Raw genomic sequence first — 23365 nt, 5'->3', positions numbered from 1 at the left:
TAATCACAAAAAGACAAACTGATACATAAAACATAAGATAAAGGGAGCGGGAGACAAGATGGGGAGAGAGGGAAGCCCACAAGTTCAACATTTGAGAGCAGGGACATCAGGAGATCTGTGGGAGGGAGAGGGCTTGGGGGGCGGAGGCACGGGAAAGGGGAGGGGGTGGGAAAGGTATAAATCACATGGACACTGCTAGAACTTCCAGGAAAGAAGTCTGAATTTTAAAAAAGTGGATCTGGGGTAAAATAACGGGGGTAGAAAAAGATCAAGGTTTTGGATGGGGGAGGATAAGAGATGGTGGTGAACAGCTGTTTTAAAGACCTGGAGGGAGGAGTAGGATTGAATAGAGAGAGGGAGTTTGTTCCAGATGCGGGAGAAAAGAGGAATGAAAGAGTGAACATGAGCAAAGAGTCTTGATTTTGGCAATTTAACCATAAGAGGGTTGCAGGTAGATCTTGTGCAACCTGTAGGAATATTTGGGGGACAGAGCACAGACAGAGCTGGGGGAGCAAGGCCGGAGAGGAGTCGGTAGAAGACAGAAAGACCACCAACCTGCCTGCGGTGAGTGGGTGAAAGGCGCTCGGACTTAGCTTCATCGCGGGAGATTCCAATGATTCCGAAAGCTTTGGTTTGAACAGCGTGAAGCCGAGCTAGGTGTGAGAACTCAAATGGAGAGCTCAAATAGAGACTTTGAACTCATATAGAGAGCCAATGAATATTTGACTATGTTTTTTATTTTAGGGAATAACTTAATTTTCTTATTGCACTTATCACCATCGAGTATATTGATAAATAGTATGTTTGAACTTGGTTCTTGGTTTAAGTATCTTTGTTGGTCAGAGATGAAATGATAAACCCCTCTTATTGCTCTTGTTTGAGCACCTCCTGAGCCATATATCATTTTTAGATTGTAGTAAATTATGTTTTCATTGATTTCTTCAAAACCATCAAAGTTTTCTGTCCATTCAAGGATGTTTATTTTCTTTACATCCTCCAACTTATTTGTATTTAAATTTATCCGCTTATTTGTTTTATCTACTTTTATTTTAGTTATTTATTCAATAAGACTTATTTGATATTTCTCACATTCATGATGTTTTCCATTTTTATACCAAGGCTGTGATTTTCTCCATTCTTTGGTTTGGTTATTGCTTTGTTCTGTCATTTAAATACCAGTAAAAAATGCGGCGGTAGCCCGTTAAAACTCCCCATCCCATTTTAAAAATTAATTCTTATGTTTATCTTAACACTTCTACTTATCCTTTAAATATCTTAACTCTTATGTTTATCTGAACACTTAAATTATCTTAACTCTTATATTGTCTTAACACTTATTTTAGCACTTATAACCATAAGGGAGACTATCAATTCCATTGTCTAAAATAAACCTCTTATCATCAAAAGCCCCCACTGCCTTCTTATTTACCTCCTCTGTATATAATTGATGTTTATAACTTCTTATTGTATTCATTTTTCTATACTCTTCTTACACATCTACAACACAATATGGAATTGCCAATTTTTGCTGGGGTCCGTTTGGACCCCAGAATAAAAATCAATCTTACAACCTAATACCCTGCCAGCATCTGAAAGTAACACATGCCCTGAAGCAGGCTAGGGTAGACCAACAAACTCCTAAAATCTAGATACCAAAGTGCAGATAATAAAAATTTGACAGACAAAATATCCCACCCAGGGGCCGATCGGACACCCGTTGGGAGGATGAAGGTTAAAGGTTAAACAGTTGTAATAATGTTCAAAGTTTATTGTTCCTTTGATTACATTTTTCTTTACCCCCTTTAACTTTTAATCACTTTTCAATATTATTATCAATATATTTATAAGCATAAGCCTTTGCTCTCAATCCCACAAATTCACTCATTATCTTTCCACCCAATTCATCTTTAAACTTTCCAATAACCTTTTTATTCTTTGTGGAGAATAGTTTGTTATCTGATTTATAATTGCTTGTATCATAAATATTAACATCCTGAGACATATCCTTGTAAATATCTTCCGTATTGATTTTCAAACTAAAACTGTCTGTATCCATATAAAGTAGATTTATATTTTTTCACATATTTCTTCTTTGTTATTGTTATTATTCACATCAAGAATTGATGTTCCGATATAAATGGGTTTATCCATTTCAATACTTTCTTTAATCATATGAATAGCACAAACGTTCTCTGAAAACACCTCCACTCTTTGAAAACTTGGTTTATTATTTAATTTATATGCTTGTTTCCAAGATGTCGCAAGTTTTATGTTTTGTCTATTGCTAACATTTTCCATAGTCTTTCCAAATACAGCATTATTCATTAATTTATAAAAGTCTTTCTCAAAATCTGTTTTTGCTTCTGCTCTCCTTTTTGTATTAAAATCAATATAGGTCTTTAACCAATGACTTTGTTTAAATTCTAAAATTATATGAATTTTCTTCACTGTCAAACCAGCAGATAAATATTGTCTTAAATTCCTTTGATGTAAAACATAATTCCCTTTATCATATAATGTAGTAAGTAGTTTTTATGTTGGTTTGCCTGCAGTAAGAAATGATTGTTGATAACTGCTACGCCATTCTTTTCTTGGGCGTTCTTTATCAGCGGCATAGGGCAGGTCTTTGTGTTTGTTGTGGAGTTCTTTTGGGTATTTTAAATCGACCTCAAAATAATACCCAACTTCAGCTTTACATAATTATTTTTGAGAAGCTATATTGGTGTTTTGTAAAACTTTTTCAAAATTATTTTCTTTTACCCATTTAAGTTTTCCATAAGGTAAAGCCTGAGACACAGCCCATGAATAGTAATTGTTAGCATCATAATACATCAAGTAAGACGTTAGCCTGGCATTGGCTTAGCGGTTAGGGTGCCGGCTTGGGATCCTAGGATCCTGGGTTCGAATCCCGGTCGATCGCTGAATTAACGCCAGGGGGCTTGACCCAACCTGTCATCCTTCCGAGGTCAGCAAATTGAGTACCAGCTTGCTGGGATGAATGATCACGGTGTGTACCCTGATTCAGAATAGGCACACTGTATCCCTGCGCATTGTAAGAGCGTGACCAAGGGTTGGCATCAGGAAGGGCATCCAGCCATAAAAACATTGCCTCAAACAGGGAACCATGATTGTCATGGGGCCCGCAAGGCTAACCCCCGCTAAAAAATGGCCTTAAAACGATCACTCATTCATATTCATATTCATAATACATCAAGTAAGAACTACCTTTTTTTAGCAGCATGTGCCTTTCCAAATCATGTCCAATCAATTGAATTTACCACAGGTGGACTCCAATCAAGGTGTAGAAACATCTCAAAGATGACCAAGAGAAATGGGAGGCACCTGAGCTAAATTTCAAGTGTCATAGCAAAGGGTATGAATACTTATGTCAATGTGATATTTCAGTTTTTTCTTTTTAATAAATTTGTAAAACTTTCTAAAATCCTGTTTTCTCTTGGTCATTATGGGGTATTGTGTAGATTGATGAGGGAAAAATGAATTTAAACGATTTCAGCATAAGGCTGCAACATAACAAAATGTGAAAAAGTGAAGGGGTCTGAATACTTTCTGAATGCACTGTACATTAACAGATATATTATTATTTTTCTCAAATTTTGGAGTATCTGTCAATGACATTGGAAAGTTCAAATCCTTAACATTAAGTTCATGAATATATTGTAAGTAATGACCTACCCTGTTAGGATTAAGTTTATGCGGGTGAAGGTGAACAAGAACAGAGTATAGAAAACATTTATTATCATTGTTTTTAATACTAACAGCCCATTTAAGCTCTATCTCTTTCGGTAAATCAATATAAGAAGAAGCACAAACAGGGTCTGATTTCAAGATGTGCATATCTAAAAAGATTATTTTTAAAAATAAGGAATCCACAACCTACCACACAATTATCAACATCCAGTTCTTGTCTTTGGAGTTTATCATAAACATCACATCCTAAGAAATCTTGGAATGATGTGATAAAGTGAGAGTTTGTTCTCATGTGGGGAGTTTCTTCATCACCTTGTCTTGTCATACTATTCAATTTTACTCCCATATAAACCTTAGAAGTATTGATTTCACTCAATGTGTTTTAAATTAGAATTTCAATACTTTGTTTGACCATGTAAACGGTATCAATGAATGAAGATGGTCCTGGTTCTTCAAATCAAAACAATCTTGTTTTTATATGTCCTTAAATGCTTCATCCTTAAATGCTTCATCAGCGTTTTTATAGAGTATCCAAGTATCCCCTCTTACTTTTGGCTTTCTTCTTATGTGTGATAATAATATAATAATATTTCTTCTTATGTTTGCGTGATTGAAGGTGTTTCTTATAACTACCCTTTAAGACATCTTTAGAGCAGACATCACAATGTTTTGTTTCTTGTTCAAGTGGAGATATTTGTTTGAAGAGATTGAATGTGTTTGTGGGTTTGAAAGTGTTTGTTATAATATTTATATTCACGATTACAAATGTCGCGATACTTTGTAATCACCATATTTATATAATAAAACTTTACTTCAAATAAAAAAAATTGATGAAAATTATGTGGGTAAAATGTGGGTAAATTAATTAATCTCGTGGGTAAAATGTTCCATCCAGTGAAACCCGAAGTTGCTCTTCACCTTAGCATTATCACTCAATGCATTATTCTTATCAGTACCTTCATCTCCATCTGGTTTCTCAAAAATAAGCCATCGGTATCGTGGCTTACCTTCCAGAACACCTAAATTCCACATGTAGGTAGTTTGGTTCAGTTGAACGTGTTGGCATCTTCTTTTAAGGTATGATACATTTAGTGGTTCCTTTGAGTTAAGTCTTATATTTAACATCTCTTCCGTTTTAAGATTAGGAGTATATTCGCTAATATACCAACACAAATCATAAATAACATATTTATTAATATCACCAAAAGAATTAGCAGTCCCAAAAAGCAGTATATTTTCATGATCATTCCTTTGCAGTTGAAATCTAATTTTAAGTCCATGCAGAACTTTATCATAATCATAAAATCCAAATATACCCTTAAGGGGAACTGCTACGGTAAAACTATTATCTGCTTTTGTATCATCGTTATACATTGACTTTCTTTGACTATAACCAGAGTCTGCTTTTGTTCCCGTTGCCATATCAGGAATAACACCTTTGGTAGAACCCTTACCCATTCTATCACTAAACGAATATAGTGTAAATTTCATTATTTCAGATGTAGCAGAGACATAATCAACCACTTCAACCTATTGTGATCCAATATACAAAAGCACACAATCAAACATTTTCCAGAAGAAATCATTTACGAGTGTAGCATTGGTGTTATTCGCAGCCTTAGTGAATTTAAATTTACACAACAAGAAACTGTCAGCTAGAATCAAGTAAGTTTGCTGATTATTTATTTCAAAATTCCACATGTAGGTTCTTCACTATCTGCCATGATCTTTCCTGGGAAAACCACATTTCCAAGCTGGCCTTCAAAGCCAGTTGCCGACTGGGCATCCTCCGTCATGTGAAGTCCTTTCTGGGCACTTCTGAGCTCCTCACCACAAAAAAAATTTCAGCGGCCTGTCAAGGGAATACTGCTCTCCCCTCTAGGCTGGTGCTCCTCCTCACACCTAGCTCGGCTTTACGCTGTAGAAACCAAAGCATTCAGAATCATTGTAATCTCCGCGATGAAGCTGAATCTAAGGGCCTTTCACTCGCTCACTGCAGGCAGGTTGGTGGTCTTTCTGTCTTCTACCGACTCCTCTCTGGCCTAGCGCCCCCAGCTCTCTCTGTGCTCTGTCCCCCAAATATTCCTACAGGTCGCACAATATCTGCCAGCAACCCTCTTCTGGTGAAATTGCCAAAATCCAGACTCTCTGCTCACCTTCACTCTTTCATTCCTCTTTTCTCCCGTCTCTGGAACAAACTCTCTCACTCTCTTAAATCCCACTCCTCCCTCCAGGTCTTTAAAACATCTGTTCACCACCATCTCTTATCTTCCCCTATCCAACATCTTGATCTTTTCTACCCCCGTTAATTCACCCCAGATCCACTTTTTTGAAATACCGACTTCTTTCCTGGAAGTCCGAGCAGTGTCCATGTGTTTTATACCTCTCCCACCCCCCCCCCACCCCTTCCCATGCCTCCTCCCACCAAGCCCTCTCCCTCCCACAGATCTTCTGATGTCCCTGTTATCTGCTGTTGTACTTGTGTGCTTCCCTTTCTCCCCCCATCTTGTCTCCCGCTCCCTTTATTGTATGTTTTGTGTGTACGTTTTGTGATTAAAGTTAGCTCTTACACGAGCTTCGATCTGTATACAACAAAAAAGAAAAAAAAGTTTAAACCAAGAACCAAGTTCAAAATATTATTTATCAATATACTCGATTGTGATTAGTGCAATAAGAAAATTAAGTTACTCCCTAAAATAAAACCGTCAAATATGAATTGGCTCTCTATATGAGTTCAAAGAAAGTATGAGAGAAAATGTTGTGGTATGAGTGTTTTAGAATCAACAAATATTCATTGGTTCTCCATATGTATATAAAATTATGTGGTTTATAGCCCCCATGGATTTGGTTTTAAAAAAAAAGTATTGGCAAAAAAAATGGGTTGGGATAAATTATTGGATAAAAATGGGAAAATAGGGGGGGTAGTTCATAAGTTCCAATGCATTTCCTCCATTCACTTCAATGTAAAATTGGGTGTGTTTTAGAACCCCCATTTCCCTACTACTGAGATCTATTAAGATTGGCAAGGGATGGGTTTGGAAAAATAACATTCCAAAAAGAGGGAATTCTGCTTAAGAGAAACTGCTCATTAGGCATTGTCAAGTTTATTGATAAATGATTAATAAATCATTACGAACTCATTAACCAATCATCGACAATCTCAAATTATGAATGACTCTACTTACCTGTGTTAACTTCAAAGCTAATCATTACTGAGTCTTTACCTTGATGGCCAAAGTTTGATTCAATTCGTTACTTTTGCGGGTCGTGAATTCTGACCCTGGGTTAAGATTAGCTCTTCCGTGCATCCGTGATCGAGTTGAAGGTTAAAATCGGGTTCATACGTGACAATAAATCCATTCTGGTGGAACAGGCCTGCAGTCAGCACTCATGATAGTAACACCACTTTGAGACGCTCTCACCTTACAGGGATTCATATTCACCATGGCAGCATCTATGAATTAACACAACCCCCCTTCCCTGCCCCCCACAGTGGTTCATATTCACCACGGTAGCATCTATGAATCAACGCAACCCCTCCTGCCCCCCTCCCGCCCCCACAATAGGTCATATTCACCATGGTCATATTCACCATCTATGAATGACCCCAAATCCATCCCACACACCTCCCCCCTCCTCCCATAACAGTTAAATCTATGCACCATGGTAGCATCTATGAATTAACGCAACCCCAACCCCTCCCTTCCCCCCCCCCCCCCCCACAATGGTTCATATTCACCATGGTAGCATCATTGAATGACCCCAATCACATTCCACACACCTGCCTGCCTCCCCCTCCCCCCATGTAATAGTTAAATATACACCATGTAGCATCCAGATGAGTGATGGGGGTTTTATTGTGGTTTTTTGCTTCCTTTACACATGTTCACCTTTGTAATTTTGATAAGGTAACATATCCATATGTAATGGGTCCATGGACTGTTGCTTAGGGAACATCATGACATGTTATCAAATAAAAATGAACACAATCAGGAAAGTTGATTCATGGCATTTAATCTCATTTGTTAAGCAAAGGTCGATTTAATCATTGAGGTCTTTTCCATGGCATTACTCATTTTGCTTAATTACGATAACCTTAGATGGCAGGTTTTCAGTGTTGGGTATTACATCAACTTTGTTGTGCAAAGTAAACAGGCCTCACCTTGAAGTGCCTTCAGTGATAATTGGAGAGTCATTGTTTAGGTAGAATGGGAATGAAAAGTACCAACTGGGAACAGCGTGCGAGATGGCGCGTGTCCAGAGTCGCAGGTGGATCTCAATGAGATGGACCAGGGGAGAGGAAGCGGTTCCAGCTTGTGTTTTATTCATGCATGCCACAGCACACCTCCCCACCCGTACATTAATTGACGGGACAGGTGACTAATTGTGTTTGGCAGTCAGGCAACCCGGTACTTTCTTGACCGGGTTTTGTGACACCTTTGCTTTGGTCTTTCTGAAACCCGTTGACCCGATGAGGGTACACGTGGAGTTTGATGCATTACGAGAGATTGATTTTGGACCTTGGATACGTATTGTCCTTTTATAGCTGTATTCAGTACGACGAGGAGCATTGTGTGTCGTTCGTTGTCTCCATATGCGAGTTTCAGAAGGTGGAACGTAGCCCTCCCAGGTCTCAAAGTATCCACCTTCGTTTCAATAAGGGATCATATAATTCATGGACCAGTTTGTGAAGTTTTCTTATTCTCAAAGTTTTGGTCCGAGGGCTCTTTTCAGGGTCGTCGCCGAGCTTCGGACAGCTTCCAACTGCAGTTCATTTGTGGTAATGTTCTTGGGGATGGTTTATGAAATCTCAGTGAGGTTCTTCTTCATCATTCCTGTGCTCAAATTATCACCTGTACAATGTTGATGCTATTCAGCTTCCAAGATATCTTGACCTCATTTTTGAGGTCCTGGTATTTGGTCATTTTCTTGATTTCTATGTTGTTTAGGCCAAAATCGCTGGGTACTGTTATCTCATCATCAATGCTGTCTTTTCATTTTTGGTCCTGACTACAATATCCGGATGCAATGCTTTGTTTTCTATGTGCACGCTCAATGGAATCATCAGGTCATACATGAGCATGACATGCTCATTTTCAATGATTGCCCTTGGTTCATGATTCCATGAGTTTTCTGGTACTGGGACTTTTAAATTTTTGCAGGTATGCCAATGAATCACTTTGCATACTTTGTTGTGCTGTTGTGTGTAAAGTTGTTCTGATAATAGTTTTTTGCATCCCGAGAGCAGGTGACTAGTACTTCCTGTTTCTGTCTTGTATAATCTACACTTGTCCATCTGGATCAGTCCCGCCATCTTTTTTAATCCTTTGGTGTAGTGTCCTTGATCTTGGGCATTTATTATGATTCGTTCTCCGTTCCATTTGAGCTGACCTCTTCTTAGCCATTCCAATGATCCTTCTTTGTCTATCCCCACTCTGTCCAATTTGTTTTTGTATTTTCCTGCTCTTTTGTCTTTCTCCCAGTTGTTGGTGTCTATTTCTTGATATTTCTTTTTATATATTTATTTTGTCTTTTTTGCAATTGTTGGGGCTGCATTTGTTGCTATTTAATTTACCTGTGTGGCATGTTCTATTCACACCTGTTTTTTGGAAATTCTTTGTAAGGGGAGTTTGGGATACTTTTTCAGGTTTGTTGTGTTCATGTTTGTTTACAAATTGCATCCAATAGTCTTTTTAGCATTTTACATGCTCAGATAGCCCTACACTTGTCGCTCTGTGCACCTGGTTGAGTTCCATCAGGCTGCTTTCTCCCTCTCGTCTCGGCAGGTACATTCTCGGGATGCACTGGTTTTGTAAAACATTTTGTGGATGGTCAGGAGTTTCTTGTTTTGATGTCTAACTTGTTGATTTCTGATTGGGCCCAGTTTGTTATTCCGCAGCTATATTGGAACACTGGTACTGCGAGTTGGTTTTTGGTTTGATTTTGTTTCTTGGGGAGAGGTATGTTTTCAGGATCAGCTTCGTTCCACGTAGGTATTCTTTGGTGATTGTTTTACACATTTCTTTGTGATATATTCAGTGGCCCTCTTCTACTCCAAGGTATTTGTACGATGCTTTGTTTTCTAACTGCTGTATTGTTGTTTCAAGGTCAATTTTTATGTTGTCTGTGTTTGTTGGTTTACCTTGTACAAATGCGCACTTGGCGCACTTGTCTCGTCAAAATTCCATTTGAATGTCCTCGGGAAAACTGTTTTACTAGTTTTAGATGTTCTGTCAAGTTTTTGTCATTTGGTGGGAAGAGCTTTAAATCATCCATGTATAGCAGATGTGTCACCTTTCCTATTTATTTGGATGTTCTTCTATTAGGGTGTATCAGTGTCCTTGTTCATTGATGAGGTTACTTAGTGGGTCCAGAGCCAGACAAAACAGAAGAGGGGAAAGACCGTCTCTGGAAGATTCCATGCCGTACCTTCACATCTGGTATTTCGATATTTCCTTCTGAGTGCTGTAATATCAATGTGGTATTCCAGAGCTCCATTGCTTTCTAAATCAGTTTGATTATTTGGTCTTACTTGATTATGATATACATTTGGTCTTACTTGATATACTTGATTATGGATACAGACTTGGCATTTAATATGGAATATTTTTTTTGTGGGGGTGAACTTACTTTTCAAGATGACTTAGAACCAAAAGTTCATTGGAATTATGTTGAAATTATTCTAGATTTTGTTAATGTGACCTTTAAAAGAAACAAAAACCACATTTGACATTTCGAAGCAAATAAATTGATCCTTGAAAGTGATGTAAACTGATATCGAACTCAATTCACAGACAGTACTGTGTTAAACTTATGCACGTTTTCCAGAAGTATTTCTTTATTTTGCACATTAGCCAAATTTTTTTTCAACAAAAACAAAAGCTAAATTATGACTGGGATGACGGACAGTAAAATTACAGTTCAGTACTTCGTGTAACCCACACGAGCATCCAGGAGAGCACGTACACGTCGAGGCATGCTGTTCACGAGATTTGCCAAGGTTTGGAGAAGAATCGCTTGCCATGCAGTGACACCCTGCTGCAATTCATGCACAGAGGTAGGCTGCTGGTCCAAGTTGTCGATTTGACGCGTTAATTCTGCCCACAAGTTCTCTGTCTGATTCATATCCGGGGACATGGCAGGCCACTCCATATGCTCTACACCACGGTCAGCAAGAAAGTGTTGGGATCATGCGAGCACGATGAGGCCGTGCATTGTCATCTTGGAAGACAAAGTTTCCTCGAAAGGCTGCACGAGCAAATGGAAGCAATGTTTCTTCCAGAATGACCCTGTACTTGAACTGGTTCAGGTTTCCATTCAGAACAACCAGGTCAGTTTTTCCCCCTGCATGAAAAGCAGCCGAAACGGTCACCCCACCACCTCCAGCTTGGACTCTTGGCACTATACAATCTTCGTTGTGGGCTTCTTGCACTTGTCTGCGCACTCGGACGTGGCCATCTTGACGATAGACCAGAAATCTAGACTCGTCACTGAAGGTCACGGGATTCCAGTGTCCTGGCCGCCATTGACGGTGCTCTCTGGCCCACTGCAATCGGCGCTGGCTGTGTTGTCTGGTCAGGCGTGGCTTTCTCAGGGGACTCCTGGCACGATAGCCTGCTTGAACCAGTCGTTGGTTGACTAGCCTTCTGGATACAGGTACATTTGTCAGTTGCTGCCACTCAGCCCTAAGCCGATTAGCTGACTTGGTACGGCCATTGCAGACTAACTGGTGCAGCTGGCGATCATCTCTCCTTGTGGTTCTGCGTGGACGTCCTGGCCTCGGTATTAGAGTAGGGACACCCCTCTGAGCATTTCGTTTCAGGATCTTTGACACCTGACCTTGAGTGATGCCATACTGCCGAGCAATAGCATGCTGTTTCATGCCAGAATTTCGTAAAGCCACCACTCCATGACAAACAGCATTGTCAAGTTGATGGACCATCTCCAGAGGAAGCAGCAATAACTTTTGTAGATGTGCAGCAGTTGTTTTCCACTAATACAGAACGCAACAACCCTTATATACCCGATTGTGAAGCCAATCGTCAAATGTACCTGGCCTTACATTTTGTCACGCCACCTGTGATATAATCCTGTTATTGACTTCTTGCTGCGAAAGACAATCAGTGACATGGTTCTTTCAACAAAGACATCACCGAAGGGTAAAAGAAACTCACCAGATTGATATACTGAGTTCAGAAAGTAAACCCAAGTGAAGAAAAAAAAAAATTCCATATTAAATGCCAAGTCTGTATTTTGTATATTTGCATGCATTTTATCATCCATGAATGTGGGACACTGTCAACAGCTTTCTTATAGTCTATCCAGGCGGTGAACAATTTAGTTCTTCGCATCTTGCAATTTTCAAGTATGGCCTTGTTCAGTATTAGGTGGTCAGTTGTTCAATAACACCCTCTCTTACATCCCTTTCATTTTGCCTCTAAACCTCCTTGCTGTGTTAGATGATGGTACATCATTTCTGTGATGATTCCTGTCAGCAGTTTGTTTGTGGTTGGTCGGCATGTTATCGGCCTGTATTTGTGGGGAGGTTGGGTTTCCTCTGATTTTGGGATGAGAAAGGTGTTCCCTTATACGAGCCACTCATCCCTTGCCTTTTCCTCTTGGATCAGTTTGTTAAATGTCCTGGCATAGTGATTGTAAAGAGCATAAAGTTGTTTTAGCAAGAAATGTGGAATTCCTTCTGGGCCTGGGTTTTTGTAATTTGGCATTTTAAAAGTTGTTTTCCAATTTTCTCTTCATCAAAAATCAATGGGGCATTTCCTCAAGATGTTGCTTCTTCTTTTCCAAGTTTTGGATCCAAGCCGCTTCCTTTTTGTTTCTTTTCGATCTTCAAAAATTCCTTTCCAGAGTTTTTCCAGTTTTTTTTTCAGGGGGAGTTGACACATTCTGCTTTTGTTTCCACAATTCACGGTAAAATCTCTTTGGGTTACTTTCAAACATGTGTTTTGTTTTTTCCTGTTGTTCCCTTCTTCATAGTTTTTATCTTCCTTGCTATCATTTCTATTTTGCGTTTGTTTTCAGCACCCAAACAGTCGAGGTCTTTGCTTTCGATTTTGTTTGTTTTTTATTCTTTGGATCCACTTTTTTAGTTTTAGGTGTCTTTTTTCTTTCCTGAACTGTTGTATTTGTCCTACTTCCTTCTGCAGTTGCTCTCTTTGTGTCTCTAATGACTCTGTGTCTTTGTAATTAATGTACCTGTGTGCGTGTTGGTTGTTATCTCCATATGCGGGTTTAAGAAGGTGGAAGAGAGCCCTCCCAGGTGTCGAAGTATCTACCTTTGTGGGGGTATAGGATGAAATACCCGAGTACAGATAGGAATGTGTAGTATTAGCATGGACAGCGTGCGAGTAGGAAGCCAATCTCGATGTATGCAAGTCGAAAAACTGTGAGCTTAAGGTTGTCTATGTGTTCTTCACACCGTGGGTGAAGACATGCTAATTAGCTCTGGCGTCGAAGATTAATCTCCCCAATATGTGATTTCCTCTTGTGATTTCCCCTACGTTCTTACAATTATAAGGAGCTGGCCATAAAAACGCTCCATTCAACCACAACTGCTGGCATAAACTACGACAAGTAAACCCCACCCCACCAACCGACTAAGGAACAGGACCACACCCCCAGAGTGGGATGAGGGGCGTGGAAATTATCGTAACCGGCAGACCATGCCCCGAGCTTCGTCATTGGTCCAGTCGGACCATGGAGCAATTGAGTGGAACTCGGTGATTGGTCGGGGTGACGTCGGTCAGAGCGAAGGTTAGAGGAGGAGAAGAAGAAGGTGTCTCTTTGACTCTCTCCCTCTCTCGTTCTGGCTATCATATCAGGTGGTCACTCTTTGTCTTTTGTCCCTGGCTTGGCTGTTCCTGGCTCGTGTACGATCGTGGAGAGGAGGAAGAAGAAGGTGTCTCTCTCTCTCTCTCTATCTCTCTCTCTCTCTCTCTCTCTCTCATGCTGGCTTTGTGGTAGGCGGACACCTTTGTCTCTGGCTCTCGGCTGCAGTTGGCTCGTGTGTGCTTTCTGTGAAGAGAACATTTTGGAGCTTTGTGGAGCCTTTGCCACGTTGAAGGAGGGCGTGTTGTTCGACTCGGTGCTCTTCGGAGGAGCTGTGGACCGTGTTGTGCTGGCTGGCCCGGAAATGAGTGGGAGACATTTGGCTGCCTGCTGCATGGCGCGGTGTGCTCGCACGATTGACCGGCACCATTGTTTTGGCGCTTCAATGCGCAGTCCTCTCGTAGACAGACCCCACCAAAGTGTTCGCTGAGACCAGAGCTGAGTGCCGGCAAAAGGGGGTTTTCCTTTTATTTTCTTTAATCATTCCCCTGTCTGTTTTCGTGTCTGAGTGGAGACGTCTCACATGAGGAAATATTCAATTTACCTCACCATTCATTTTACTTCTGTGATTTATTTCATTAAATCTATTATTATACATTTCATTTCTAGTGTCGTGTTTCTGTGTTCGTGGGTTTCAGATATAAGCCCCGTGAGGTCCATTCAGATAAGCACCCCATTGCCTTTTGTCCCATGTTCGCCAAAAAATACCGCCAATTATTCGGAGTTCACCTCGGAGTAAAGACCGGCCGGCTATCCATCCAAGGCTGGTTTTCATCGGCCACAGACTTGATAATATTTTTTGTGTGTGTATGTGTGTTTTCGTGCATGTGTTAACAATAATCCAGAGTTGATTTTTTTTTCACGTTTAAATTCACTGAAGTGGAACAATGAGCGAGGAGAGGCGGATGGGGGAGGGGGGGGGGTGCGGAGGAAGGCTGAGCGTAAGAAGAGCCAGACTGGTGAAAAAGTACCACCTCTAGCGACATGACAACCACCGCACCATCTGCTCACCCATTGGACAGGCAGGAGAAAGCACAAAAAGGAAAAATAACAAATTAAAACAGGATATTCATCTGTGCTTAAATAAAAATTCAAACGGTGAGGAGTGAATGAAATGTTTCAATTTTACAATACAACAAATGTTCATACATTCTCCAATATACTCGTGAGGCCATCGGAAAGCATAGACTTCATGTTAATATGAATGAGCTTAGCTTGAGGGTATTAATTATGGAAAGGTTGAATGCACCCAGTGCCATAACGTCTTGAAAGGTAAGTGCAGATGAGCCTGGCTAGTCTTTGGATAGGAGACCTCCAAGGAAGGCTGGGTGTTGTAAGCTGAGGAATGGTAGCGGTAGCTCATTTGGTAGCATGCTCTCTCTCTCTAAGTCGTCTGATCATTCATTTGTTCCACTCTACATTTGAATCCAAATCAAATAGCTATTCTGGCGCAGAGCCAGTAAGTGATGCTGACCTCAGAGCATGTCGTCCTTCGGATGAGAGTTAAATTGCCTGAAATATATGGGTGTGTGTGTGTGTGTGTGTGTGTGTGTGTGTGTGTGTGTGTGTGTGTGTGTGTGTGTGTGTGTGTGTGTGTGTACAGTCATGTGAAAAAGTAAGGACACCCCATGTAAAGTTTTGACTTTTTCAACATATTCCAACATACAGCTATTTGATCTTCATTTCAACAATATTGATAGATAAAGGTGATATAATATAACAAATATCATGAAACATTTACATTTTGTAGTCCATTGTATAATTTAAATAAACATAAATGCAAATTTCGCATGTGGAAAAAGTAAGTACACCCCGACATTTATCACTACTTCAAATATCTAAAATTAGAATCAGGTGCACCAGCTCAGGTGCAAATGATTAGAACATCGTTAGAGAGGATCTTGGAGGAACCTGTCTTATTTAAACCTCAGACATTTAGTTTGGTTTGCTCTTTGTTGTTGAAGTGTGCGGCGTCACCACACCTAGATCAAAAGAGCTCTCTGAGGCCTTCAAAAAGAAGGTTATAGATGCCGACAAGTCTGGGAAGGGATTTAAAATGATCTCCAAACAATTTGAAATCAATCATTCGACTGTCCGGAAGATCATCTACAAGTGGAGAAGATTCCAAACAACTGCCAACTTGTTCAGGCCAGGCCGCCCCAGCAAGTTCAGCCCGAGAGCAGACCGCAAGATGCTGAAATAAGTCTCGAAGAACCCCAGAATGTCATCACGGGACCTACAGGTAGCTCTTGCCACTGTTGATGTCAAAGTGCACGAGTCTACAATCAGTAAGAGGCTGCACAAATTGATCTACATGGGAGCTGTGCCAGGAGGAAACCTTTGCTGTCCAGAAAGAACATCAGGGCAAGACTAAAGTTTGCCAATGAACACCGTGGCAAAGACCAGCACTTCTGGAACAATGTGCTCTGGACAGATGAGTCAAAGGTAGAGCTATTTGGCCACAGTACCAGAAGGCATGTTTGGCGAAAACCAAACACAGCATTTGACCACAAGATCCTGATACCAACTGTAAAGTATGGTGGTGGAAATATTATGGTTTGGGGCAGCTTTGCTTCATCAGGGCCTGGGCAGCTCACCATCATAGAATCCACTACGAATTCTTCATTGTCCCAGAGGGTGCTTGAGGATAATCTGAGGCCATCTGTCGGAAAGTTGAAGCTCAACCGAAGGTGGACCTTGCAACATGACAATGACCCTAAACATACCAGTAAATCCACCAAGGAATGGCTGAAAAGAAAGAAATGGAGGTTTCTGGAACGGCCAAGTCAAAGGCCGGATCTAAATCCCATCGAGATGTTGTGGGGGGATTTGAAATGAGCTGTGCATGCAAGAAACTCCTCAAACATCGCACAGCTGAAAGAATTCTGCATGGAGGAGTGGGCAAAAATTTCTCCCAGTCGATGTCAGAGACTGGTAGACAGTTATAAGAAACGCCTACTTGAGGTTGTTTCTGCCAAAGGGGGCAATACCACCTATTAGAGCCAAGGGTGTACTTACTTTTTCCACATGCGAAATTTGCATTCATGTTTATTTAAATTATACAATGGACTACAAAATGTAAATGTTTCATGATATTTGTTATATTATATCACCTTTATCTGTCAATATTGTTGAAATGAAGATCAAATAGCTGTATGTTGAAATATGTTGAAAAAGCCAAAACTTTACATGGGGTGTACTTACTTTTTCACGTGACTGTATACACATATATACAGATATACACACATATATACAGATATGTACAAGTAGATAGATACACATATATACACATATACACACATACATATGTATGTATTTAAATTGATATATGTGGGGAAATTACATGCCCAGACCAGGAATCAAACCCAGGTCTCCTTCCGTTTCCGGTCTTGCTGGCGACTGTTCGTTTTTTCGCAGGTCTCCACGCTCTCCATCGAAATCGAAGTTAAGTCATTGTTCCAATTTGTATTTTCGTTATAACTGTATTTCTTTTATGGTGTATGTACGTATATTGTCCCGTCAAAGATTTTCGGTGCAAATCTTTCATACCTGTATTGAAAATCGCGTTAATTCGTGTCGTCTCGAGGTCTTGTACAGTGTACACTGTACAACCTTGAGGCTTTGTTTTTCTCTCAGCGCCTGTCGTTTGTGATCCAATAACTTTCGTTCTCTGTTTTCGCAGTCTTTCCACCCCAAAGCCTACTTCCTTATGTAAATCTCAACTCAAAAAAAAAAAAAAAAAAGACTACCTTCTCTGTGCTCATTCGTTTATTCATTCTTATTCATTCGTTCGTTCTTCGACCACGTGTTTCTCCCCCATTTCCCCAGATAGATTGTCAAATTTCAATTCGTTATTTTATCGTCCATGTGATATTGTTTGATTATAGTTAGTTTTGGTTTGAATTTCCTGTAACTCGTAATTAATTAATTAATCGTTTTCTGCTCATCGTGTGTGGCCTTGTAGTTGTACCCCCGTCGGTGTTTTGTTAACTTAAGTGTGTTTTGCTTGGCTCTTGGTTTTTTCCCTTCTACCCCGAACATAATACTGTCTAACGTTCTAAATCCCCACCCCCCCCCCAAAAAAAAACAAAAAAAAACAAAAACATTTATTTTATTTTCTCCACGTGTACTGTTGTCTCATCCTGTATTTTCTGTCCAGGTGTGCTGTTCGCCCCACCCCCATTATCTCCTTGCCATCCACCGTTTGCCCTGTTCACGTGACTCGTGGTGGTCCCTCTCGGCTCTCCCCCCGTTGGTATTTTTGTGCATATAAGATTGTTCATAGTTCTGTTTAAATATTTTTAAATATGTTTAACCTTTCCCCTTCTGTTTTTTATTCAGTGGTATATTACAACACGCTGTTTTTCTTCCTATTTAAAAGGCTTTTCTCAATTTCCTCTCCAACTCATTCCACTTCAAAAAAAAGAAATTCAATATCTTATACGTCTCCCTCACTACATGGTCTAAATTCACATTCATTCCATCCCTCCTCCATCATCCTGAACCGGATTGCTAACTTGAAAATCACAACAAACCCAATTTGTTATCAATGTTCGTCTTTCATTAATCATCCACTTTCTAAACTCCCCTCTTGCCCCTCCCATCCAAATCCCCCCCCTTGCACCTACACTCCGAAACTTCCCCCTTGCCCCACCACTCTTAAACTCCCCCCTTGCCCCTCCATTCCTGAACTCCCCCCTTGCCCTTCCCCTCCTAAACTTCCCCTTTGCCCCTCCCCTCCTAATCCCCCCCTTGCCCCTCCACTCCTGATCTCCCCCCTTTCCCCTTCCCTCCAAAACTCCCCCCTTGCCCCTCCCCTCCTAAACTCCCCCCTCACTCCTCCCCTTCAAAACTCCCCCTCAATCCCTCCCATTCAATTCTCCCCCCATACCATTCCTCTCCAATTCTCTCTCCTCCCCCCTCCTCCTCCAAGCTGCCTCCTCCCCACTTCGTCTCCCTTCTATCTCATACCTCCACCCCCCCAAACCTTCTACTTTCCTCTGCCCCCCTCAAACAACCCCTCACTGTGCCGCATCCCTTCACCAGCAAACCTTTCATCCTCCTCATCCTTCCCTTTCTTGGAACTCTTCTGCAACATCTGAAACACTATCAACTGCTCTCCCTACCTCCCCCTCTCATCCTTCATCTTACCCAACTCCTCCCCTCCCCTGTCCTGTACCCGATGCTCCCCCTCTCTCTTCATTAACGGTATGGACCTCAAACATCCGGGGCCTTCGCTCAAACCTGACTGATCTCTCCATACAGGTTGCTTCTGACAATCCAGACTTGATCTGCTTAACAGAGACTTTCCTCCTTCAAGATGTCTCTGATTCCTTAATATCTCTTCCTGGTTACTCCCTCCTCCGGTATGATAGACCTGAGCCTCGGCCTGGTGGTGGGGTGGCTATCTTTGTCAAAAACTCTCTTCCTCACTCTCCTTGCACTGCTCTCTTTCCTCCTCACCCGCAGGAGTACCTCTGGTTACGGCTTCCTCTCCGCTCCCACCTTTTGTTCATATGTGTTCTGTACCGTCCCCCAAACAGTGATGACTCCATCTACATTTCAATGTCTGACAACATGGACCAACTTCTATCCACTCATCCCAACTCTCTCTTCCTCATATGTGGTGACTTCAACTGTCATCATGCCACCTGGTTGGGTGTGGGTTCCTCTCTCACTAGTCATGGCACCTCAGCAAAGGACTTCTGTGACTCACTGGGATTGACACAATCTGTCAATTTCCCGACCCGGATCTCAGCCAATGGAGTATCTTCTCTTCTAGACTTGGTTATGACAAACTTCCCTGCTAATGTCTGCTGCTCTTCTTCTGCTCCAATCGGTTCTTCTGATCATGTGCTTGTCAAAGTGGACATCTCTCTGGCCATTCTCAGAGAGCCTCCTCAGCGTCGACGAGTCTGGCATTTCACTCAGGCCGAATGGGACGGTCTTCAAGCAGCCATCAATCGTCTGGATTGGTCTCCCATCTCCACTGCCTCTGACATCAATTCTTCCTGGGAATTCTTCCAAAGCAAACTGATCTCTCTCATGCACAGATTTATCCCATCTCGCCTTCAATTGTCTTACCCTTCCTCCCGTCCATGGTACACTGAATCTTGTGGTGAGGCAGTTGCCCTGAAACAACTTGCCTTTGCCTCTTGGAAGGCTAATCCAACTGAAGGAAATCTCAGTTCCTTCCACCAAGCTCGGAACAAGTGTGTGTCTACCCTCAGGAGTGCCAGGAAGCACTATCTCTCCTCACTCAAGAATGAACTCTCAAACCTGTCTCCTTCCTCCAAATCCTGGTGGCGTCTGGTCAAATCCGTTTCTGGTGTTTGTTCCCCCTCCATCCCCTCCCTTACCTCAAATGGCCACACAGTTGACATCGCACGTGACAAAGCCGAATGCCTCAACTCTGTGTTCGCCTCAAAATCCTTAGTCCCAAACCCATCTCTCTCTGTTCCCACCTTTCCCAGTCGAACCCAACTGCTCCTGGACTCTGTGTCCTTCTCTCCTGACAAGGTGGAGGAGTTTTTGTCAAACCTCGACTCTGATTCTGCAACTGGACCAGACGGCATCAGCCCACGGGTCCTAAAATCCTGCTCTGCCGCTCTATCTCACCCTCTCTCTGTTCTTTTCACCCTATCTTTTGCTCAAGGTCATCTGCCAGCATCCTGGAAATCAGCTAACATTACCGCTTTACACAAAAAAGGTGCAAAAACAGATCCTTGCAACTACAGACCAATCAGCCTGCTCCCAATTATCAGCAAAGTCATGGAATCCATCATTGCTTCGGATATGAAATCTTTCCTCTTCTCCAATGGCTTGATCTCTGATCATCAATTTGGTTTCAGACCAGGTCACTCTACTCTGGACATGCTGCTTCTGCTGTCTCAACAATGGATGGAGGTCCTCAATGCCAAACAGGAAATCAGAGCTGTCTCCCTTGACATATCAAGGGCCTTTGATACGGTCTGGCACCCAGCTCTGCTCACCAAACTCTCCTCCTATGGTATCCATGGAAATCTCCATGCATGGCTTGCGGACTTCCTCTCTGGTCGTAGTCAACGTGTGGCCCTGAATGGATTTCTCTCATCTCCCCTTCCTGTTCAGGCTGGAGTTCCCCAAGGAAGTGTGCTGGGCCCTGTGCTTTTTCTGGTCTTTATCAATGATCTCTCTGACTCTCTGGAAAATCCTCTCTATCTCTTTGCTGATGACTCCACTCTCTGCCGCTCCATTCCTCTTCCCTCAGATCGGCAGTCTGCAGCCTCCTCACTCTCTGAAGACCTGGACAAAATCACAGACTGGTCAAACAAGTGGAACATGTCTTTCAATCCTGCCAAATCTCACTCTCTTACTATGTCTCTCCGAAAAGATCGACTGGACAACCCTCCCATCTACTTTCTCAACAATCCTCTCCAAGAAGTTCTGTCACTCAAGCTTTTGGGTCTCACTATCTGCCATGATCTTTCTTGGGAAAACCACATTTCCAAGCTGGCCTCCAAAGCCAGTCGCCGACTGGGCATCCTCCGTCGTGCGAAGTCCTTCCTCGGCACACCTGAGCTCCTCACCACATACAAGGCTTTCATCCGCAGCTCAATGGAATACTGTTCTCCCCTATGGGCTGGTGCTCCTGCCTCACACCTGGCTCGGCTTCACGCTGTTGAATCCAAAGCTTTCAAAATCATTGGAATCTCCCGCGATGAAGCTATCTCTGAGGGCCTTTCACTCACTCACCGCAGGCAGGTAGGTGGTCTTTCTGTCTTCTACCGACTCCTCTCCGGCCTTGCTCCCCCAGCTCTCTCTGTGCTCTGTCCCCCAAATATTCCTACAGGTCGCACAAGATCTGCCAGCAACCCTCTGATGGTTAAACTGCCGAAATCTCGGCTCTCTGCTCACCTTCACTCTTTCATTCCTCTTTTCTCCCGCCTGTGGAACAAACTCCCACACTCCCTTCAATCCCTCTCCTCCCTCCAGGTCTTTAAAACAGCTGTTCACCACCATCTCTTATCTTCCCCCATCCATAACCTTGATCTTTTCTACCCCCACTAATTCACCCCAGATCCACCTTGTTTGAAATTCCAACTTATTTCCTGGAAATCCTGGCAGTGTCCATATGTTTATACCTCTCCCACCCCCCCCCCCTTCACATGCCTCCCCCCCTTCACATGCCTCCCCCCCTTCACATGCCTCCCCCCCAAAGCCCTCTCCCTCCCACAGATCTCTCCATGTCTCCATGTCTCTCGGTCCCTGCTCTCAAATGTTGTGTTTGTGTCCTTCCCCCTCTCTCCCCATCTTGTCTACCGCTCCCGATGTTATTTGTTTTATGTGTCTGTTTGTCTTTCTGTGTGATTAATGTTCGCTCTTTCACGAGCCTCGATGTTGTATACAAAAAAAAAAGAAAAAAAAAAAGGTCATCTAGAAAACCATACCAGTGCTCTGCCATCTGAGCTATTTGGGTGACCCTGAACAAGCATGTAATTTTCCCACACATATGATTGCTACTTTCATTATATATATATATATATATATATACATATATATATATATATATATATATATATATATATATATATATATATATACAGACTTGGCATTTAATATGGAATATTTTTTTTGTGGGGGTGAACTTACTTTTCAAGATGACTTCGAACCAAAAGTTCATTTGGAATTATGTTGAAATTATTCTAGATTTTGTTAATGTGACCTTTAAGAGAAACAAAAACCACATTTGACATTTCGAAGCAAATAAATTGATCCTTGAAAGTGATGTGAAGTGATATCGAACTCAATTCATGGACAGTAATGTGTTAAACTTCTGTACGTTTTCCAGAAGTATCTCTTTATTTTACACGTGAGCCAAAAAAAATTTCAACAAAAACAAAAGTTTAATCATGACTGCGATTACGGACAGTAAAATTACAGTTCAGTACTTCGTGTAACCCCCACGAGCATTCAGTAGAGCACGTACACGTCGAGGCATGCTGTTCATGAGATTTGCCAAGGTTTGGACAGGAATCACTTGCCATGCAGTGACAATAGTCTGCTGCAATTCACGCACAGTGGTGGGCTGCTGGACCAAGTTATCGATTTGACGCGTTAATTCTGCCCACAAGTTCTCTATCGGATTCATATCCGGGGACATGGCAGGCCACTCCATATGCTCGACACCATGGTCAACAAGAAAGTGTTGAATCATGCGAGCACGATGAGGCTGTGCATTGTCATCTTGGAAGACAAAGTTTCCTCGAAAGGCTGTACGAGCAAATGGAAGCAATGCTTCTTCCAGAATGACCCTGTACTTGAACTGGTTCAGGTTTCCATTCAGAACAACCAGGTCAGTTTTCCCCCTGCATGAAAAGCAGCCCAAACGGTCACCCCACCACCTCCAGCTTGGACTCTTGGCACTATAAAATCTTCGTTGTAGGCTTCATGCACTTGTCTGCACACTCGGACGTGGCCATCTTGACGATAGACCAGAAATCTCGACTCGTCACTGAAGGTCACATGATACCAGTGTCCTGGCTGCCATTGACGGTGCTCTCTGGCCCATTGCAATCGGCGCTGGCTGTGTTGTCTGGTCAGGCGTGGCTTTCTCAGGGGACGCCTGGCACGATAGCCTGCTTGAACCAGTCGTTGGTTGACTAGCCTTCTGGATACAGGCACATTTGTCAGTTGCTGCCACTCAGCCCTAATCCGATTAGCTGACTTGGTACGGCCATTGGAGATTAACCGGTGCAGCTGGCGATCATCTCTCCTTGTGATTATGCGGGGACGTCCTGGCCTCGGTATTGGAGTAGCGATACCCCTCTGA

General features: G+C 42.1%; 1 protein-coding gene across 7 annotated transcripts in view; it reads left to right on the top strand.

The window, feature by feature from the left end:
* LOC137420571 (peroxisome proliferator-activated receptor gamma coactivator 1-alpha-like) overlaps positions 1-23365 on the top strand; it is a 186777-nt gene that overhangs the window by 120573 nt on the left and 42839 nt on the right. The window lies entirely within an intron of this gene.

The sequence above is a fragment of the Myxine glutinosa genome, chromosome 2 (assembly GCF_964187855.1).
Source record: "Myxine glutinosa chromosome 2, kmMyxGlut1.1, whole genome shotgun sequence".
NCBI classification, from domain to species: Eukaryota; Metazoa; Chordata; class Myxini; order Myxiniformes; family Myxinidae; genus Myxine; species Myxine glutinosa.
The sequence above is the reverse complement of the archived record's forward strand: the minus strand, read 5'-3'. Positions and strand labels throughout refer to the sequence as shown.